Below are 14636 nucleotides of genomic sequence, written 5' to 3'. Positions count from 1 at the left end.
AGCACCCTGGCCTCCAAGTTTTGCATAACATCCTCCCCCTTCCTGCCCCCCCAGCCCGGGCCGGGCTGTCGGCTTGGGGATGAGCTTGGCTTCTCTCCTCGCTGGCAAGCAACCGGCGAGGACAGTGGCTTGTGAATAGCTGCCAAGTGTCCGGGCGGTAACAAAGGGATCCGCAGACCAGCGGCTGAGCTGCCCGGGCCGTGCTTAGCGCAGCAGCTGCAACCCCAAGTGAGTAGCACCAGCAACGTCTGGGTCTGCTGCAAGGCACCGGGCAGGCGTGTGATTGGCACACCCGAGGGAACCCGACCTGGGCTCCGGGGTAGCGGGGCTGGGGAGAGAGTGGGAGACTTCTCTGGGCACAATGGCATGAGTCTGATTCTGGGCTGTTTGCTCTCTGCAGAGGGGGAAGGAGGGCACTGATCTTGCTAGGGATTTTTTTAAAGCAAAATTTGAATTGCACCGCAAGTTCAACTCTGGACACTGCATTGCTTCCTCTCTCCCGCCCCCTTAAAGCTCATGCAGTTCCCTGGAGAGAAATCCCAGCTGTTATCAAGTACTTTTCAAATAAAATATTGCTATAAATAAATCCATTCTATCAGGAATTGGGCTGCAACATAGTCTAAAAAAGAAATGATTAATCAACTGTTGCTTCTCCAAAAGACCAGCAGTTATTTTCGGTGTAGATTTTAGTGGCAGAAGTCTGTGCTTTTCTAAAACAATATAATTAGTTTATTTTTTAAAGATGAAGAATTAAAAGAAAACAAAAGAAACAGAAATACCCTTTGTTGTATAGTTGCAAGTTTCCACTTGGAAAGTAATAAAGGGCTAACTGTAGATAATGTTCAAGAGTTGAGATAAACATTTCAACTTGCACATCCAAAGAAAGCAGTTTATGAATTTTTGCTGTGAAAGCCTGATCTTTCTGGATATGTATGTTGTTTGATTTTGAATTTTTAAACTTTGCTCAAAACACTTCTTAGATAAAGGAGTTGGGCATTAATCTATCCAGGTCCTTCCTTATATGCTAACTGCTGTTCCTGTGACAAAAACTCCCTTGATTTTTGATGTGCTGAATAAGTTGGCAAATGTTGATCATCAGTTCAATATGTAGAAGGAGCAACCCACTGAGATAATGTAACAATCAATACTGCATTTCTATAAGGTCCATGTAGTTTTCCCCTTTTGAATACAAATGTACTATATATTGCCTCCATGGGTCCTGCATTTCCTGGCAGATTTCTCTCTCTAGAGAGAAGGGTCACAATCTAAGCCATTTTCATCATAAGCCAGCAAGGGAGGTGAGGAGAAGTTATCCTTCCTTGCACAGTCTCTGTTGTCTCCCAGTCTCAGTGATTAATCAGGGGGCAAAAGAAGGGAGAAGCCCAGGCCCACCCTCTACTCCAAGCTCCAGCCCAGGGTCCCTAATAGTATCAGCTATGGTAGCTGACCTTTTAGAAACATGACATGACATGTACAATTCACTGGGCTACTTCTCCCACAGCAGCGCTCACTTTCTCAAGCTCCACTTCACCCTTACCTCAGGGCCTCCTTCCTTGTGCCTGATATGGTGTGTACTACTCAGCCTTTCCAACAGCACAACTTCCTCCCACAGCTCCTGACATGCACACCCACCTGACTAACTGGGAGGCTTTTAACTAGTTTCAGCCAGTCCCTGATTGGCTTCAGGTGTCCCAATCAACTTAGCTTTCTCCCTGCCTTCTGGAAAGTTCTTAATTGGCCCCAGGTGTTTTAATTGACCTGGAGCAGCTGCCATTTCACTTATCTTGGTACCAGGGATTTGTTTAGCCTGGAGTTAACATATCTATTGCTCTCTACTTTTCTATAGCCATCTGGTCTTGCCCCATCACTATATATATATATATATATATGAGAAGAACACTTTAATGGTGTATTTGTGGCACCTTATAGACTAACCAATTTATTTGAGCATAAACTTTCGAGAGCTACAGCTCACTTCATCAGATGCATACTGTAGAAAGTATAGAAGATCTTTTTATACACACAAAGCATGAAAAAATGGGTGTTTACCACTACAAAAGGTTTTCTCTCCCCCCACCCCACTCTCCTGTTGGTAATAGCTTATCTAAAGTGATCAATCTCCGTACAATGTGTATGATAATCAATGTGGGCCATTTCCAGCACAAATCCAGGGTTTAACAAGAATGTCTGGGCGGGGTGGGGGGTTAGGAAAAAACAAGGGGAAATAGGTTACCTTGCATAATGACTTAGCCACTCCCAGTCTCTATTCAAGCCTAAATTAATTGTATCCAATTTGCAAATGAATTCCAATTCAACAGTTTCTCGCTGGAGTCTGGTTTTGAAGTTTTTTTGTTGTAATATCGCAACTTTCATGTCTGTAATCGCGTGACCAGAGAGATTGAAGTGTTCTCCGACTGGTTTATGAATGTTATAATTCTTGACATCTGATTTGTGTCCACTTATTCTTTTACGTAGAGACTGTCCAGTTTGACCAATGTACATGGCAGAGGGGCATTGCTGGCACATGATGGCATATATCACATTGGTAGATGTGCAGGTGAATGAGCCTCTGATAGTGTGGCTGATGTTATTAGGCCCTGTGATGGTGTCCTCTGAATAGATATGTGGGCACAGTTGGCAACGGGCTTTGCTGCAAGGATAGGTTCCTGGGTTAGTGGTTCTGTTGTGTGGTATGTGGTTGCTGGTGAGTATTTGCTTCAGGTTGGGGGGCTGTCTGTAGGCAAGGACTGGCCTGTCTCCCAAGATTTGTGAGAGTGATGGGTCATCCTTCAGGATAGGTTGTAGATCCTTAATAATGCGTTGGAGGGGTTTTAGTTGGGGGCTGAAGGTGACGGCTAGTGGCGTTCTGTTATTTTCTTTGTTAGGCCTGTCCTGTAGTAGGTGACTTCTGGGAACTCTTCTGGCTCTATCAATCTGTTTCTTCACTTTCGCAGGTGGGTATTGTAGTTGTAAGAATGCTTGATAGAGATCTTGTAGGTGTTTGTCTCTGTCTGAGGGGTTGGAGCAAATGCGGTTGTATCGCAGAGCTTGGCTGTAAACAATGGATCGTGTGGTGTGGTCAGGGTGAAAGCTGGAGGCATGTAGGTAGGAATAGCGGTCAGTAGATTTCCGGTATAGGGTGGTGTTTATGTGACCATCGTTTATTAGCACTGTAGTGTCCAGGAAGTGGATCTCTTGTGTGGACTGGACCAGGCTGAGGTTGATGGTGGGATGGAAATTGTTGAAATCATGGTGGAATTCCTCAAGGGTTTCTTTTCCATGGGTCCAGATGATGAAGATGTCATCAATATAGCACAAGTAGAGTAAAGGGGCGTTAGGGGATGAGAGCTGAGGAAGCGTTGTTCTAAGTCAGCCATAAAAATGTTGGCATACTGTGGGGCCATGCGGGTACCCATAGCAGTGCCGCTGATCTGAAGGTATACATTGTCCCCAAATGTAAAATAGTTATGGGTGAGGACAAAGTCACAAAGTTCAGCCACCAGGTTAGCCGTGACAGTATCGGGAATAGTGTTCTTGACGGCTTGTAGTCCATCTTTGTGTGGAATGTTGGTGTAGAGGGCTTCTACATCCATAGTGGCCAGGATGATGTTATCAGGAAGATCACCGATGGATTGTAGTTTCCTCAGGAAGTCAGTGGTGTCTCGAAGGTAGCTGGAGTGCTGGTAATTCTAATTTTCATATTGCACGCATTGCTAACAGGTCTCAGCTACAAAGCTTGTACATAAAGATTTGGATTTTGTTTGCAGATTTCACGTTAGTAGAATACTGTTTACAAATACTTCACTGCATAAGTATATTCCAGATATTTTGTTTTCAAACTGACAGATTGAACATTTGATGTTGCCAGACAGCGGGTGGACTGAATTTGTAAATTTGTTGAACTTTAAGGTGACAGTCCAGGTTTAAATATGCTACTGCTTGTATATTTTTGAAAGTATTCACCTGTAGGGCAAAATTCTCCTATCGTTAGTTAAGCAAAAGTCCCATGGGCTTTCTGCTCAAGTGAGGAGTGTGGCGGTTCAGTGATGAGACAGAACACAGCTTTATGCAAGCAAACAGGCTGGTCAGCGGAGATGGGCTGTTCTGCCCCCCCGCCTTCCACCTTCTCCTTTTATTATATTTCTCCCCCTAAGCATTACACACTGCTACACAAAGGAATGTATGACGTTGATTCATATGCTTAGTTACCATCCTCTATCTACTACAATCCTGGTTCTCAGGCCTTGAGCCCAGGCTAAAAAAGCCTCCCACAGTTGCTGTCCAAACAATCAAGTTCTCATGGTTCATATCTAGCCCTCGTGCTTGGATAGAGCAATGTGTGCATTGCTTCTAGGAAACAGTCAGGGTGTGCCCCGCCTGCTTCCAGGTGGAATAGCTAAACATTAACCCTTCAGAGGAGCACAGACTTTGGCCCTGGTTTAAATTGCTGCTTTATCATTAATGCAAAGAACGGTTGGGTTTAACTATACTCTATAATGTGAGGGTGACGATGTTAAACCAATAAAATAAAAACGAGCAGGATGTTATTAAAGGGGAAAAGGCAAAATGCCACATTTATTGTGAATACAGAAAGAATCATAGTAAGCAGTTAGTTATAGCTATAACATTCCATTCAATTTCATATTTATTCACACATTCATTCATATACAAACACACACACACACACACGTTCTGCAAGGTTGTTATCATAGTTACCAGCCTTAGAGTTGCTCATGCCAAGCCACTGGCCAGGTGGCCTGGACATGAGGAGGGAGCAGGGCCTCGTCAGATGCACATCTGATGCTCCTGGAAGTTGGTTTTCAGAATCAGACCCCAAAGTTCTCACTTTCTAGGATCCATTTTTACAGGAGTTTCTTCCTATGCCAGTCTATGGGAATTGCTTCATCATGCTGTTGCTGAATCAATCAGCAGATGGTGCATTCCTGACAGCTCCGTGCTGCCAGATGTTATCTTGTTCTTTGGTTCTCCTATTCTTGAGGCTGTTGGGTGGATTCCAGTCTGCCCTCCGGGGGTCCTCTGGTTATATCCACTTGACGCCTTCTTCGGCCGATGGACACGGGATTCTTCGGCTGGCACCTCCCTGATCATTCAGTTATTATCCACACCAAGCATCCATCCACATCCATCCTCTATCTCTATTTTAATCACAATTGTTAACAAAACGAGATGAATACAACAAAAGGGCGGGGAGTCTCTGGGTGCTGTTTCTGTTGTTACAGAGTATTGCTTTGAGTCTCTCTGTGTGTGAGTAGTTGTTGTTACAAAGAATTGCTTTGAGAACAGACTCTGTCTTAGAATGTACTAACACAATTAGCAGTTTGCAAGTTTCACACATAGAGGGAGAGAAGCAGTACCAAAAACCAAGAGACCTCTTAATTAGTAATACCCTGGAATTTAAACTATGGAGAATCAAACTCATTTGTGATTTTAATACAGAACTACTTTAATAATATCCAACAACAATGGTGTTTTGATGGGAAAAAACACCAGAAGAACTAGTTTTTCTTAGTGGCTGTACTAGACAGATGGTAGTCGGAGCTTGAAGTGTTTTTTCTAAGTTTCAGAAAAGAATATCTTCAATGAATTTTATATATTAAATTTTCTCCATTCCCTCCCCACTTCGTAAAAGCATAAATAGGAAGGGGCAGAATGTCAGCTTGTAAATGGAGCTATGCTTATTTATTCCTGTGGATCTGCTACCTCTCTCTTTCCCTCCCCCTCTATCTTCTGTATATGCCCATTTGTAATGTTCCACCCTATCCCACATAACTGTTTGCTGTAAACTGATATAATCACTGCTAACATTAAAAACAAAGCATCTGATAGGGACAAGTGTCAGTAAAATCCCATGGCTGCTGAACATAATGAAAGAAAGAGTGTTTCTGAGTTCTGGGTGAAAAAGAGGATTTTGAAACGTCTTATTGTTAAATGTGAAAAGCCTTCCTTGCTCTTGAAATAAGATTTTCTAGCATAAGGTTCAAGCCCTCCATTTTATAAGTATCCTTGCATAAACTGCGTATATTCATAATTTAAGACACATTTAAGCAGCAACTTAAATCTTTGCTTGTTTAAATAATTCAGCACCGTCTCATCTTGTCCAAAAATAGCAGTGGAGTTTCACCGGCATTATTCAGGGGTGGAAGATGCAGATTACAGAAAATGAGTTTGGATAGCTGAAAAATAGATGTAACTTATAATGCACATATTCCTTTTCTGTCCTTCCACATGTGTTACACTCATGGCTAAAAGAGGGTTAAATAAGGGGAGTTACTCACTCTCTTATCTGTGTTGTAGTGTGCATATCACAAGTCAGTTTACAAAAAAACTGCACCCAACTTTCCCATTTTGCTGGACCTGCACTAAATATTTGGGAGTATTATGTTCTACACCTGCTATACTCTCTCGTTTCCCCTCAGACATTTCTCTTTTGCTTAGCACAGTAGAAGAGGAGGTTAGTCAATTAAAGGAATCCCTCAGAAATTGAGCAGGAAATCATATTGATTATTTTACACAATTATTATATAATTATTATTTTACAAAAAATATCTGTTTTTTCCCCCTAGCACTTTTTCCCATCCCCTTCCACATCTGTCAGATTATTGTCTAACTTTGTGCAGGGTAGACCCAGGGCTAAGTGAAAATTAGTACAGTGGAGCAAATGCAAAGAGGGACTGGCTATTTCCAGAGCTCAAGCTTAACTAGGAAGGGGGACATCTAAGTAGGGTGACGATATGTTTCCCAAGGGAAAATGGGACACCACACAGGGCCAGCTCGAGGCCCCCACCTGGTCCCCAAGTCCTCCATGCCTCCTGCCTGTGGGGCTGGCCTAAGGCCTCCTTGCTCCCCCAGGTCTCCCATGCACAGGGCTGGCCCAAGCTCCCTGACGTCTACCTGCACGGGGCTGGCCCGACCCCCTCTCTCTCCATTTGCCCACAGGGCTGACTCAGGCTGAGGTGCTCACCTGAGCCCTCGTCCAGTGCAGAGCTGGCATTGCTGCTCGCGCCGCCCCCCCCCCACATTGCTCTGCACCCCGGTTGGGGTCGAACCCCATTTTTTTTTCTTTTTTGGAAAATGTGCATTTGTCTAGTTTGCTCTTTTTCAGCGGATCAGTTGGCAAGAACAAATGGGACAAGTGCCCAGTGTGATGGGTCCCCCCTGGAGTGCCACGTGGAACTGGGATACCACTGAGCCCCCCTGACCCACCAGCCTGGGCTCCTTTCACACTGTACTGCTGTGACCAGCCTGCACTACCACTTTACAGCCAGCTGCATTTACATACAGATGCTGTGATCAGCTCAGTATGGAGAGGCACAGCTAGGGCACCTCCCAGTTCCTAAGGCACGCACCTCCTTTCTGGAATGTAAATCCAAAATTATACCATCTTGCGCTGCAAGTTTAAGTTATATTAACTATAATAAACTATAATTAAGTGATTATAAGAGATAGTAAACGCATCAAAGCAGATTACCTAGTAAATAAAAAACACGCAAACTAAGCTTAATATACTACATAGATCGGTTATGAATATCAAATTCTTACTCTAAATCAGAGGTGGGCAAACTATGGCCTATGGGCCACATCCGGCCCGTGGGACTCTCCTGCCTGGCCCTTGAGCTTTTCTTAGCTGCTTGGTGGATCTTATATTCCTGAGGGCATTCTGTGCCAAAGAATTTAAAATTCTGTGCTCAATATTTTAAAATTCTGCATAATTCTACAGCTTTATTTGTCAGTAGATAAATGCAGAGGCTCCAGCATGGCAGTGGGAAGCACAGGCCACGGGCTGCACGAAGGTGGGAGATCACCCCGCGGGGCCCCTTCCCCCCGCCCCCCGCATCTGACCCTGACACAGTACAAGGGCTGGGCCTGCCCCAGAAACACCCTGGGGTCCTGCCCCTCTGAACCAGGAGCCCTAGATGTTAGGCAGGCAGGTTCAACCAGGCAGGATCCAAGTGTGAGGTGAGAGGATTCTGTGTGGGACAATCTGGGTGCAGGCAACTCAGTGGGGGGTCTGAGTTTGGGGGAATCTGGATGTGCAGAGGCTCATTGGGGGGTTCCAGGTGCAGGGGCAATGGGACTCTGCAAGGGCTTCCAGGAGAAGGTGGTTGGGGCTCAGCGGAGGGTCTGGCATGGGGGTCTCAGAAGGGGGGGTCTGGGTGCTAGAGGAGTGGGGCTTGGTGGGGTGGGGGTCTTGGTGCAGCTAGTTGGGGGTCAGTGGCATGGGGGTCTGGATGTGGGGCTCGGTGGTGCAGGGACTCGTCAGGGTGGGGGTTTGAGTGACGGGAGCTCAGTGGGGGGTGGTCTTGGTGCAGGGTTGGGGGTCTGGAGGCAGGGGCTCTGGGTGCAGAGGGTTGAGATTCGGTGGGGTTTGGGTATGGAGGGCTAAGGGGGTTCTGGGCATATGGGGCAAGGCTTGGCAGGGGTGTCTGGGTATGGGAGGTTTGAATGCATGGGGGTTGGGTGGATGGGGGAGCAGCTCCCCATACAGTAACCCCTCCCCCCACAGCTGAGGAGCTATGAGGGCAGGAAGCAGGGGAGGATGCTGAGCTTCCTGCTGCTGTGGAAGGTTTCTGGGGGTGGGTCTGATGCAGCCCCAGCCACTCCTTGCACGGGAAGACAAAGTCCAGTTCTCTCCTGCCTCCAGCCTAGCCAGGACTAGCAGCTGATCTCAGCTCAGGGTAGGAGCCGCAGGCTGGGTGTCCCCAGCCCTGCAGTGATTTACCTCTCTGCTGGCTGCTTCAGGGTGCCTGAAATGATGTACCTGTGTAGCTAGGGAATGGTGCATGACAGTTCTTGCATCTTCCCTTTGCTTCCCTGTCAGAAAGTCATTTTTCTGCAGGGAAGCAAAGAAATCTGCAGGGGATATGAATTCTGTGCACGCACAGTGACACGTAATTCCCTCAGGAGTAATCTTATCCACCCGGGAAATGGCTTTCTTCTCCCCTCTCTCCGGTGGGTCATTAGCATTTTCACTGACACTCAAGTCTTTAAGACAGGATGAGAATCCTACTAAAAAGACAGAGTTCGTTTTCACAAGTACATCAGAAACAGCATTTTGCAAAAGTGGGACCTTATTGGGATACCATCTGCCACCCCTCTCTCTGTCCCCAAGAAGTCAGTTGTATGACTGCTCCCCTTAGGGGTCAGTTACACAGTTCCCTCTTAAAACCTAAGCCACAGGTGAAGTGCCTGGGAGCACAGATGCTGGAACAACTGTTCTGCCCTGGGCAAACCCTCCCATGTAATCAGTGAGGAGATATTCCCGTACTTCCCCAAATTCCTTCTCAACTCCCCGCTCTGGGCCTCCCTCTAAGACACATACTTCTGTGCTCTCTAGAGTGGGATCTATCGTTTGTTCAGCTGTGAAGGGCTCACAGCTAACAGCCAGAACAGTCCTTTCACTGGCAGCCACTATGGAACCCTCACGCACCTCAGTGGTCTCGAGGATTCCATCACCCTCTGGGGTTCCCTCTAAGACACATCTTCCTCTGCTCCCTAGAGTGAGGTCTATCCCTTGCTCAGCTGCAACCTGCTGGCAGCCCACCACCTGAACAGTTTTCTCACTGACTGGCAATACGCTCCCCTCTTCCCGTGAGGAAATGCTGCCTTTAGCCACCGGGCAGCAGGAACTGGTCTCAACTTCACCCACCGCTGGTAGCAGACTGTTTCCCATTGCTGCAGAGGAATTAAAGAGGCACTCTCCCATTCCCCCCCGCAGTTCCTGAGACTTCACCCTTTCCTTCTGGGGTTTCAGCATGGTATTCCTCCTTCCTGCTGGCAGACCCTTTTACAGCCCAAGCTACATTGAAAAAGTCATTCCCCAGTAATAATTGTGACGGGTTACTGGGTACAGCTGCCACAGTCAATTCAGCTTCCAAATCCTCAGTTTCCATGTGCACTTTAGCCAAAGGCACAAGGATTTTGTGACCTCCTACTAACAAAAGCTCTGCCATCTGCCCTGGCAGTAAGTTTTTTCCTAAACAAGGTTTCTCTTGACTACAGAAATTTCTGCACTGTATCCCTCCACCCAAGGAGTTCCTTGCCGTTAATTTTGACAGCCTTTATGTGCTTCCTGCCTGGCTATGCAGAGGCTACTTTTACAAACCCTGTATGTTGAATGGCAATTGCCTGAGGTGCCTCTGTGCTCCGGGTAGCAGCATTTCCATGGGCTGCTTGCTGCCTCTCCCCCCTTCCCCCCCAGCCCCAGCACAGGGCATTCTCCTGCCAACACAGCTTCTGCTGCTCGCGCAGGTGGGTTTATTATGCCCATGGGAGAGCTCTCTCCTACTGGTATATAGAGCCTCTTTACCAGATACGTTGAGCACTGTATGTGTAGATATGCCTTAAATGTTGTGGGGGCTTAATTTCTTTAACTGCTACTGGGTCCCAATGGATTGGGATTCATCTGTTCTAGTCCAGGAAGAAATAAACCCCCATGCTTACAGTGCTACAGCAGTTCTTAATACAGTAGCCTTTTCCAGGAACTATAGTATTTCCAAGGTCTTAAATAAAAGAGGTAAGGAATTCTTAAAGACATGGGGTCATTTTGTATCCTCCCAAGGAAATATTTGGGAGAAAGGCCCAGGAAATTCTAGGGAGGTGAACTTCCTTTTCCCTCAGAAGCGGGAGGGTTTAGGGGGCTGTGGAGTGGGTTTTCTCTCCTTACCCTGCAGACTTTGGGAATAAACAGGAAAGGGAAGCTCCAGTCTAGCCCTCTGCTATTCTCCTGGCTTCTCCTCCTCACTGGCAACACAGCTACTTGGCCCATCAAAAGCTGCTGCTTTGCCGGAAACACATGTGCTGAGCCAAAGTTAAATAACCTATTTCCTTTTACTTATGTAGGACTCCCAAAGTGTTGCTAGGAATATATCCTTGGTCTGTGGAGGCCAGCATGTTGCAGAGAATGGCAGTTTCCTGGCATCAGCCCCTCATAGCCCTGAAAACCTGGGGTGGACTAACTAAGAAGAGCTCCAACAGAGAGGCTCCTTGGCGGGTCCCAGAGGGAGGGACAGTGTCACAGAGATGGTGCTCCTCCATTTTGTGCCTCCCAAGCTAGATCTGTCCACTCTGACTCTTCTACCCTTATGGAAGTGAAGGAGATAACTAGAGCCATATTTTTGTATATCTTCACAGTACCTCCTTTTTAATAGACAAAATACCCCCAATCTTCCTGAGGAAATAATTCCGTTTCAGGCCGTGGACGCAAGGGATTGCGGCTTTTATTTACAGGCCTTTATGACGCATTGTCCAACTAGGTACCTCTCTGGCTAAATAGGAAAGTGAATTTAAAATTGTTCCTTTGACTAAGAAGAGCCATCCTCTCTTTGGACATGTACCAAATTCCCTGTAATGTCTGTTAGGATCTCTCAGACATCACCTAACATTTTCTTGAGTTGGCCTTATGTTCCTATAAGACAAAAAGTCCTGTGCAACCAAAGTTTCTGACAAGGCTGTGGCAACAAGGATGCTTTGTATAATAATGTATGAGGTTACCATTTCTTTGGAAACTTGTTTTAACTTGGTTAAGTCAAACCTTGGAACAGTGCATAGATTTAAACCTAGCCTTGTTTACTGAGACGTGGAGTTGTATCAGGACAAACGATAGAAATGCCTGAATTTTAGCAAAGCGCTTGTAGCTGTTACTGATTAAATCGCGTGATGTAATTTGGAAATGTGTGTGAGGAAAGTAGGGTTCCCAATGTGAGACAGAGATGGATTACATCTAATCATTGACAAAGTGCAGACTTATGAGATCTGGTATTACTTAATCTCCATCCACATATAAGTCTTCATCACCAAATGTGTATGACTTGGCTGGCATCATTTAGCTCCAATGCCAATCAATAGTAAAGGGCATGTGATTGTTTTTGAACTTGCCTTTTATGTACATTCAGATGTGCCAGTTTAAAAACTAGAATGTGAAAGGGATGCTGTCAAGATTGGTAGGTCCAAAATTTTCATCGACTTCAAGGCCAAAAGGGATCATTGATCTAATAGTCTGATCTCCTGCATAACACAGACTGTAGAATTCCCCAGTGATTCTTGTGTGTAGCCCATCAACTTGCAGGTGAACTAGAATGTCCTTTAGAAGGACATTGATTTAAAGACTCTAAGAAATAATCGAGAGTCCACTACTTCCTATGATAATCTGTTCCAATGGTTTATTGCCCTCACTGTTAAACATGCACATCGTATTTAGTTTGAAACTTGTTGACTTCAACTTCCAGTCTTTGGCTCTTGTAACATCTTTGTCTGCTAGATTAAAAAGCATCACATCTTCTCCCCCCATAGGTAATTATAGACTGTGCATCTCTTAACTTTCTCTTTAGCACCTTTGGCTCTCATTGTAAGATGTGATTTCCAGACCTCAAACCATTCTCATCACCCTTCTCTGAACCTAGTTCTCTCAATATTTCACTTTGGAAACTCTGTGATTCTGTGTCTCTTTAAACCAGTTATTTAAAGCTGTTTTTCTTAACATAAAACACTACACATTTCAGCACTCAATAACAAACCATCAGTGTAAACAGCACCATCTTCCAGTGCCATGCAGAGGACAGCAGCTGGATGGAGAGAAGCAGGCCAAAGGTCAAGAGGGGCAAGATAGAGGTGATACTGATAGGAAGCACATTGATGAACTCTCCTCTGTTGAGGGCACCTGCCCACTGGTTATAATGTTGCTGCAGGTTACTTTTGGATTTCTCAATGCTATTCAATATGCAAGTATCCATGGCTTTGAAAAATGCCCACTAACCGTGCGACTGGCTAGAAGACTGTTGCCCCATCCTATCAGTTATGGCCATGATGATCTTTTTGTCTGTGACTGCCAGGCTTATTTACTGCAATTCGGTATACCTGGGAATAAAACCACACCCCCTCTAATGACTCCCAATAGCACAAAATGCAGTAATCCATCTACTCAGCAACTTGGTTGCTGTGAATACAGCACCACAGTGCTCTACTCTTTTTGCTGACTCCCCATTGAAAACTGAGTGCCATTCAAGGTACCTTGCCTGATATTCGTTAGATTGAGCACCCCATTGGGTTAGGTCAGCTGAGACATACAGGAATACATGTGAGCACTGGAGGTAGTCAGAACTTCAGTGGGAACTGGACCTAGACTAAGGAATTCACTCCTGCAAGAAATAAAAATACCACTGACTTCAGGAACCTAATGCAATCCCAAGTTTTTCAGGTAGCTTTTCCTTGTTGGCCTGTCTGTGAATATCATGTGCACAAGCTTGCATGTTCATGCACACCCACCCATCTGTGTGTGTGTGTGTGTGTATCTATCTGTAAATAATATTGAAAAAAGTCCACTACCTATGCAAATTTTCCCCTACAGCTGGCAAAGCAAGAGTTTATTTTTGTATTTGTTTTTCTTAGCTACTTAGGCAGGGCTTTAGTATACCATGGCAAAGAAAGCCATATAAGTACATAGATGGCTATATAGACAGCTGTCTCCACCTGTTTATAGCAGCAATAAATGTGTGGACGCTCTCCTAAAGTTACTAACTCCACAAGGTGTTAACTTCAGAGCTGAGTTGGGACCATTTAAATGCTAACTGTATGGGGATCTAAATACCTTAATACCATCTCCTTATGCTTTTATTGTCCTTCTCCCTCAGGATAGGCTGTTAGCCTAATTCGAAGCAGAATGGACTTTGTCATACTGTCCCAGTGAAAGGAGATTAGGCGGTTTCTACCCCTTCATTCTTAGATTTTTTCCTTTTAATTTCTCACTCTCCTGTAGAAAATGCAATGGAGAATGGGCTGTTGGCTACTATGTACTGCACATATCACCTGGGAAAGTGGCTTCTGTGCAGGGGTGAAAGTAACATAGAAGACTTACCAGTACGGGGGCCCGGTGCCTCGGGTGGAAGGGACGGGGCGGGACTGGGCGGGTCAGCCTCCCCAGCCAGCCCATCCATGCTGTCTGGCTCATGCTGTCCGGGGCTCTGGCAGTGATTTAAAAGGACCTGGGCTCTAGCTGCTGCTGCGGTAGGGGTGTCGGTGGCCGGGAGCCCCGGATCCTTTTAAATCACTGGCCCTCGGGGCAGCTGCCCCTTTTACCCCTCCAGTTGGTGGCCCTGCCGGTAGGGTCGCTGATGTATGTGTGTGTGGGAATAGGGACAACAATGTTAAAGCACTTAACATCTGCTGCGTACAGGCTGGTACTGGCGGCCTCTTCTTATCGGTACATCGTACCAGCCCATACCAGCCTACTTTCACCCCTGCTTCTGTGGATTCATGGCAATGTCTGCATCTTACCCTGGGGAGCTCAGCAGATACTTGAATAATGCACAGTCTGTTTTAGATCATGGGAGAGGAAGGCTGATTATCAAGTGGAATTCTCTGTCTGCTCTAGTTAGGCAGAATCCCCTGCTTTTTTTGTCTGAGCTCCTTGTGCTTACTTACAAGAACAGTGACTTTATTTTCAGGGGTCCTCACAGCAAATTTTTTGGTGGCTGCTCTGACAGTTTTTCCTGAAATACTTAATTAACTTTAGGGAAAAGAAATAAATATGTACATTTACATGTGCAAATCAAGGTAATTTATTTATGTGGTTGTTTTTTTTGCAGACTCAATAATAAAAATAATGTACAGTTGTCTCTATT

The 14636-nt window shown here is 45.6% G+C and overlaps 2 protein-coding genes across 7 annotated transcripts in view; one reads left to right on the top strand and one right to left on the bottom strand.

Annotated features, from left to right (window-relative positions):
* Positions 1 to 2470, bottom strand: part of ADIPOQ (adiponectin, C1Q and collagen domain containing) — a gene marked incomplete at its 5' end in the record, with an annotated part of 79728 nt that extends 77258 nt beyond the window's left edge. Inside the window, one exon of the mRNA XM_084640219.1 lies at positions 1538 to 2470. The remainder of the gene's footprint in view (positions 1 to 1537) is intronic.
* Positions 1 to 14636, top strand: part of ST6GAL1 (ST6 beta-galactoside alpha-2,6-sialyltransferase 1) — a 102530-nt gene that overhangs the window by 1132 nt on the left and 86762 nt on the right. For 2 of the 6 annotated variants that reach the window (XM_084640215.1, XM_084640210.1), the window contains exon 1: positions 33 to 228. The exons of the other annotated variants lie outside the window; for them this stretch is intronic. The gene's annotated coding sequence lies outside the window, so the exon portion shown is untranslated. Of the gene's footprint in view, positions 1 to 32; positions 229 to 14636 lie in introns of those variants that run through there. 6 annotated transcript variants of the gene reach the window in all.

Source organism: Lepidochelys olivacea, assembly GCF_965140295.1.
Source record: "Lepidochelys olivacea isolate rLepOli2 genome assembly, chromosome: 9".
Classification (NCBI taxonomy): domain Eukaryota; kingdom Metazoa; phylum Chordata; order Testudines; family Cheloniidae; genus Lepidochelys; species Lepidochelys olivacea.
Note: the sequence above shows the minus strand (reverse complement) of the source record. Positions and strands in the feature narration are given on the sequence as shown.